Source organism: Trachinotus anak, unplaced genomic scaffold (genome assembly GCF_046630095.1).
Source record: "Trachinotus anak isolate AG129_WGS33_773 ecotype Australia unplaced genomic scaffold, CSIRO_AGI_Tana_v1 ptg000019l, whole genome shotgun sequence".
In the NCBI taxonomy this organism is placed as follows: Eukaryota; Metazoa; Chordata; class Actinopteri; order Carangiformes; family Carangidae; genus Trachinotus; species Trachinotus anak.
In genome coordinates this window covers 18,245,966-18,254,205 of record NW_027273870.1, presented here as the reverse complement: position 1 = coordinate 18,254,205, position 8,240 = coordinate 18,245,966, and positions in this window count along the sequence as shown.

Here is an 8,240-nt window from a genome sequence, read left to right as displayed (position 1 = left end):
ACACTGTAAATGTGCTGAAACACTTTTTCCATCAAAGATTTTGGTTGTGTCTGGAGAATGATAGAATGATAAAGGGCTAATCATGATCGGTTCTTGGTATCTGCCATACATTCAACATAGATTTGTGATCTCAGGAAACCATTTTTGAGGTTTACATCTTGTCACTAAGCTTAATCTAAAACTACAACTTGTCATCGTGGACAAGTGAAAAGTTAATTGAATGTCTGTTTGAGTATGTGCAGGCAAAACCAATCCAGCCACTATTGTTCAGAATCAGGGTAAATCTGTGATAATTTAAGTAAAACTGTTGTCACTTTAATGGACTATGTAGTCTGGACTCTGACATGATTTATGGCTTTGGCATGTCACTCTAAACAGTGACATGTAATCCACTATGTGGCTTTTCCCACTGAAAGAGGTGGCTAGTCATTAAAGTTTCTTTTTCACATCAAGCACTAGCTTCACAGAAATAACCATCACAAAAAGCCGGAATGATCTTATACTTTTCTTCATCTCATTATTATTTTTTGTTAATTTACAACCAGGGATCACTCTGCTTTAGCATACAGTGCAAATTATCTCCATCATGCTGTACATGATGTACAATGTATGATTCACAATAGGCCTCAGTTCATTTGTTAACAAGCTTTGTTCTTGCTCTTTTGCAAGTGGTTCATATTAGATTAATATTGTTGTGAATCCTGTGTTATCTCATGCAATGCAGCCACTGAAGGCTTAATGTTTTCAGGACCCAAACACAAACAACAAATTATCAGATGCAGCTCAAGGATTTATTCAAACAATAAAAGCTAAGTGGGTTGTGAGCCCGTGGCTCAAAACTTAAGAACAAAACTAAGCAGTGCAAAACAGGTAAACCAATCCAGCACATGGCAGACAAGAATCCAAAGTCCAAAAAAGGCAAAAATCAAGAGCATAAAAGGGTTAACTGAGTGAAATGCAAGGAAACACAAGGGGAACAGAGCAGAGGCATGAGGAGACACCACAGCAGACGAACTGACAAAGACAACTGGGAGCACAGACTGACTACACAAGGCAGGCAGGGATAATTGGACACAGGTGAAACACGAACAATCACAAAAGAGGGAAAAGAAAAGAAAAGAAAAGAAAAGAAAAGAGGAGAAAGAAAAGAAGGGAAACCACCAACCACCAATTCAGGTGCTGCATCCTCTGGAGGACGCGATATACAAAAGCATGGCCTTCGTAACTAGTGAGAAAGTCTGGCCTACGGAGGCTTTCCACTTTGTATTACCAGCTGTGCCTATGCTTACTGTTATGTCACAAAGTGCCACTCCTATCACGGAGCAACTTTGACCTTTTTTACAAAAACTTGAGCTGTAAAGGTCCCACATTTCTCTTATTACACATTACTACATTTCTCTCTGTCAGTGTGGTTTATTGCCACATTATTTTCATTGTCAGTGCACAATGAATCTTGGGATGGGTTGGGCCCAAAAGATCCGCCCATTGGAGCCGTCATTGTCCAGGAAGAGAAGAACACATTTCTTGGTCGGATTTGAAGGCGTCTTCAAAATGGGACAGCCTAGTCACACTGCTGTGATGCAATCAGTTATCAAATGCAGCCTCTGAAAGTAAGACAGGAAATCATAACCAGGAGAACAGAAAGTTATAAAGCACTTTAACTAGTGCAACTAATCAAATCAAAACCTTCTCTAATTGATATATTCATAGATTTAACATATATACCCGCTGTTAACAGACTGTCACATTTGAAGAATGAAGTGATGAGCTCATACTGCCAGGTACTTTTTCTTCAAAATAAACACTTTTATTTTAATGTAATGGATCCAGATGAAAAATAGCAAATATGAGTTAATATTGACCTCATCTTTTTCATTTATTTATTTATTTTTTTAAACTCTGGCTGTCATTTCAGAGATATCTCTACAGTCACATTTTTTCCTTAAAGTGGTTTGCGAATTTCAAAAGTGTAAATACAAAGTGCGTCGGCATCAACTGAAAGTGGTTAATCATGGACCTCTGGCGGCAAGGCTGTTTGGGTGAAACTGAGGGATGTTGCGTAGGCATTCTTGTTGTTACACGCACCTCTGCTTTTCCCCGCTATTACAACTGAAGATGTCTGCAATGGAGAAGCCCTATGGAGGTGGAAAAACAAGAAATTCTTTGGAGACACTTTCTGAATTCCCCACAAAGACCAAGCTGGTCCAGTGAAGACTTGAAGAATTGCGTCAGACTGATTCCAGGCAGCATGGAAGTTAGCAGACCCAACCACCTCCAACTCAGACATTGTGGATGCATAACAAAACACGGAGATAGACCCTGGGTTGCGGACCTGCGAGACCTACGATTTTATTTATGAGTGAAGATACAAGCAGGTAGGTCTGGCATTGTCCTCTAACTTTGGCCAGTTAAAAGGTCAACCTGATAAATCTGTTTCTGCATGTATATAAAACCAAACTGAAGGCAGTGTCGTTAGAGATGAGAGTGTATAAGTGTCTGGACACAAGGTACCTTTCTCACAACACACATTGTGACTTGTCAAACACAGATTTAATTGATAACATAAATAATGGCTCCATTCCATTTAGGTATTTTAGCTCCTGGGACATAGCAATGCACCTAACATGAACAGAGCCATCGCTGATGTTACGCCTGTGCTTTTGCTGCGATGACAAGACAAAACGCCTGCTGGAAGAAAGGCTATTAATGGGGGGTTATGTGTGACAAAAAAGAGTTGAAGTGATGGAGAGCTTAAATTAAACTGTGTCTGTCTGCTAAACATTGTTTGGGGGGAAAAAAAAGGTATGTGTCAATCTGCTAGTGGGTTTTAGCCCCATGAAGAATGTTTAAGCTCAGCTGCATCTACTTTGAAAGCCCCATGAGCACTTCATTTGAGAGTAGGAATGTAGAATAATAAGTCTTCAGTGTGAGTTGACTCTTGCGTGACGTGCCAGGAGCCTCAAACTGTGGTTATTCCAGAGGTAATTACAGTGCAGGAGTACATTTTAGCGAGGAACACTGAAGGATGGAGTTAGTGGTTGCTTGGACTGAACAGATGTTTGTAAATGTAAATATTAACTAGTTTAAAGATGGAGCCTTAAAAACTCCATATTCATCCAACATTGTTGAATATAGATGCAACATACAGCATATTTACACTTACACTACACACAATGCAGTTTATATATTCTCGCATGATGTTATAATTATTCTGAAATTCAAATAGTGGGTCATATAATAATTGTTAGCACCATTATTATTGATCAACAAATATGATTGTGAACATAGCAGAGAGGATTTGCATTTATCCTGTTTAAACATTATTAAAATTAATCCCCTGCCTAATCCTCTTGGGTTTTCACTGTTGGCACAAAGCAGCACAAGCCACAGTATTCATCATTTGTTTGCCAACGTGAATTATCTGATGGGAAAGGATAGCTATAATCTCACCATCCATTTATTCTAGTGTATGAATGAGCACCGACTTGACACAAACTTTTAAACAATATTTATTAAAATGTATTAGAGGTTAGAGATTTATAATACAAGAGTCATCGTTCAAACACACAGTTCCTTTACACACTATGACAGAGTAGCAGCCTGGACATGTCACCAGTCTACCACAAGGCTAAACAGTGAGGCAAGATGAATCCAAATGTCCAAACTTTGCTGCATTTACAGATTCGCTGATTTAACAAGGGGAGACCTACAAGCTGATTGTAGGTCTCACTGCCCATTGATTTCAATTCCTTAGTCAGTCTGACATGCACGTAGGCTATGGACTGCCTACATCCCCACCCCGTGAAAAAAAAAGTCTTTAAGGTGTCAGTTGTACACTGCGGAAGCAGAGAAATGCCATAATTGCAAATATTTTTTTTATCCTGTCTCAAGATAAGAGTTTTGTTATGTTGAGATAACGGAATAACTGTCCCATTATCTCAACGAAAACAAGAAACATTTTCTTCTGTTATCTTAGGATAACACAAAATTGTTTCTCCTGATAATATGTCGTTATCTCGAAATAACGAGCTTTGTTATCTCGACATAACAGGAGAAAAGAAATCTTGAGTATGGCCTATCTCGACTCCTGTCGTGTACCCTGATGTGCATTGTATTTCTATGATGGGATAATCTTTCTGAAAACAACCACAATGACCAAGAGGAAGAGAGTCTAATCCATGAATGCAAATATAATGTTTCTATTTATGTGGCTTGTCATAGTAATAGCAGTCCATTAAAGTTGAAATGTTATGCTAGCATCATGCAGGCTGAACAGTGGGTGGGTAAATACTGTATTTCTCTGAATATTTTACTTTAAATGTTCCAGCAACCGACCCCCATCTTTTAAAATTCATGTTCATTAAGATCTCAACGAGCCAGTTTGAAAAAACTGGCTCATTTCTGCTTGAGTGATTAGATTTGTGACGGCTACACATGACTGCCAGTACTCTCCTTCCCCCTGTATTTTCACATATGTGATAGGGATCAGGGCCAGCCCTTCACAATGAGAAGAAAGACCCTGAGGTAGAGAGTAATTTCAATTTTGTCTCTCAAATCACAGTAGGAAAGATGCATAATCTTTAAAATATGCAAATTACAAACATTGCAGCATTGAAAAATGACACTGCAAAATCTTTTTTTTAAATTAAATTCTAATTTACTCCACTGTATCAATGCATGAAGCAGAAGTCTGACACAGACACATGTCTAGATACCACAATACCAGAGTGACAGTATTTTTTGCATTTTTACACTAAATAAACAAAAAGCTACCAGCTTGTTTACATATTGTTTGTATTATGAAGGTAGCAGAAATACAAAATAACCTAGACCATAATAAAGGGGACTAAAAGCTACATGATGGAAAAGGTCCATGTGGTCGTGAGCCCTGAAGCTCACAGTCAGTCTCCTTCTCCCATGCTCTGGCATACAGGCTGCAGTCTGGTATGTACGTGAGGTGCTTAAGTCTGTGGCAAGGGCCTCGTGAGTGCAGGCATACGGCTATTTTTTGGAGGGAGTACCTACAAGTGTAAACCTCGATGCATATCAAACTCTCAAATACTTGAGTGTGTGTGTGTGTGTGTGTATATGTATATGTATATATATATATATATATATATATATATATATATATATATATATATATAAAGAGAGAAAGAGGATGCTACTTTTATGTTCACACGTGTCTGTCTTGTTTTATTTTATACATTTTTTGTTCCAATAACAACTCCAATTCATTCTGTGTTTATAGTGTTTATATAGTGTTACTGCTTACCTGCCTCATCCAAGTGCCTTTTAATGATTATAGATAGCTTCTTCCTCATATTTATCCTATTTCTTTTTTCTTATATGGCTGCTGATCTCTGAGAGTTTCCAAACAATTTTGTTGTATGCCTACAATGACAAATAAAGTGTCTTATGTGGTATGTAAGAACTTTTTCAGTGATTCAGTTTTGGCCAGCACTAAATGCTGAGATTATAACTGGAACTAGTTAATAGCTGCTGCAATTTTGAACATTTATCCAGATGAATTCAGCACTTTTCTAAAATATATATTGAAGTCACATAGGCAGAGGAGCAACGTTGCTTTGGCTGGGCAGCGTTAGGGCTGGACTACAGGAGATAAAGGCTGGGAGATAAAGATTAAACAGAGACAGTTCAGTCTGAAAAATATTGATGAATGTAGCTTTATAGTAGCCATGACATGTCAAGAAACTTAGTGACATTCCTTCACCTGGCAGCCTTGTCTAAATGGTTATTTTCAACCATATTCATTTCACACTAAGTTCAGATTCTCACTGAGTGAGCCAAAACGACTTGTCTGTGACAGTGACATTTTTCATTTGCGTCAACAGTTCATCCATTTTCATGCCTGTCATGTTATCAAACTCCACAGGCATCGTGCTGGGTGGTTGAGAAATGATGCACCATCCTCATGCAACATTTAATAAATGTATGTAAACAAAGCAGTGAAAACTTTATTGACTTTTATCATTTGTGGTATTCAGAATTACATATACTGTAGTTATGTAACCAGGTTGTGAGTTAATCTAAAAAGCTTTTACCAACCAAGCAATCAAAAGCAAATGGTATTTACAGTAGTACAGCAACTTCTCTGCATGGAGCACTTGTGGTGATCAGGTTTAAAATGGGTGTTATAGTCACAGACAAACACAAGCACAGCAGTGATATGCAAGACCAACAGCAATGACTTCTTTCATAGAGATATTACTGTAAGACCTTTGTGGTGTCAGCCGAGTCAGTCCAACATTATTCAGAATCCAGGAGAATATTTTAGCGCTGTGGTTGTTGGGGTTTATCAACATGTGTATTAAAATCACCAGCAATGACTGTAGAGTCAAAATCAATCCAAATAATAGTCTGCACAATATTTCAACTGTCTGTAGATGGAGGAGAACTAGCATCTCTTTAATAAAACAGCAGCCTCTCCTTTTTTTCTTATTTCTGGTTTTATAATAGAGGTTAGAGTCTAACCTCCTCAACCTGTCTGGGTTGTTGCAGAGCAGAGGCAAACTTTTTGTTGACCTTGTTGACCTTATCAGTCTCGCTTGCCTGGACAGAAGAGAGCTATTCTCTCGTTCCATCATGTTCATTATAAGCAGGACTCGTGGTGTAGAACGTGCTTGACACAGCCGATGGAGGTTGGAGGGGTGTTGGACGATGTGGCAGGGGTAAGCTGGGGAAAAATGAGGAGTCAATAGGATGTGGTCAGTTGTTGGGCTGGGTCAGGCACAAGGAGTTTTTTTAATTAATTGTAGAAGGAATCAGCCTTGTGGTTAATTTAATGCCAGCTCTGTGTGGAAGTGTGGAAGGAGGGGAATAGGAGAAATAGGACTCATCCACAAACTGATTATCAGTGAACAATCAACTCAATGAGACTGCGGATGAAACATATATTGCTGCTTGCATTATATTTGCTGAAATTATTTTTCCAGCTACAAAGTATAATAGTAGTGCATAGAAATTGTAGGGAGGCGGCATGCATACAAAGTGCAGGACACAAAAAACTGTTGAGGAACCAGTATACTCCACCTGAAGTGCTTGCCGCATGGTCAGATAGCTTTGGAAAAGCCTCCCCCCACACATTTCTGACCCCAACTTGGACCCCGCTTCTGTGATTTTTACAAAGATGATCCAACATTAACACCCACTTGACACGGACTGGCCAGCTGTACAAAACATTTTCCACGTATAACAATGTGTGTCATTAAAACTGTTTTTAAAGTATATTGCCTCTCTCTTATGAGACAACAAATCACATTTTACACTACTTAAGGTCCCAGTAATAAGTACACTAGTTCATCCCCACATCTGCTGATAGCACTGATCTACCTTTGTTATGAAAAGCATTGATTCCAAAAGCTTAACAATGTGTTCTGATTTTCTCGGTGGTTCTTTCATTTATACTAAACGTGCTGTGATTGTGCAGTAGGTACATGAGGCTCTTCTGGGATAGGTCTTCAATAACAGATACTGTTCGGTGTCCTTATGTCACATCCCCATTGTCATTGCTTTTAAATGAGTCATCATTTATTATAATTATCATACTTGCAAAAATGTATCTTGTTTCCAGGATTCACTGCTGCCAAGAAACTGTGCTTTAAATGGGACTCTGACAAGGATGGAAGGAGCCAGTGAGGAAACCACTGTAGCCTAGAAGTTAGCCATTACTTAAATCAAAGCTGGTGATACACAGTAGACAGACCCTAATCATGATTAGGGGTTATTTGTGTGGTAAGTTGGTAGTATCTCCCAATGGATCAATTGGTACCATAAAATATGTGATCAGAAAATTGTGATTTGCAATTGAGGGAGCACTAGTAAAGGGAAGACTGGGTTACATATCAATTTACCTTGTAACAAATAGTTGTCAAAATGTTGGTGGTATGATTAAAGAAAAAAAAAAAAGATAGCAATTTTCTTTGCTAAATATGTCTAGGATAATTACATCTTAGCTGTGTTACAGCGGGGTAGAAAATAAAAAATAACACAATAACAAAATACAATATCTTGATAACCATAATAGAAAATAAACACAATGAATAAGAAAATAAAATAACACAATAGCAACATACTGTTAAGCTACAGTGTGCTTTTTCAAGTCAGCCAACTTGCGTTTTGCTTGATAGCTCCAAACACAGAAATTGAAAAAAATGAATAATTTCATTTCTGAGAAGACATCCTTCTCAGAGACCAAGTTTATTATGACTGACAAGCAT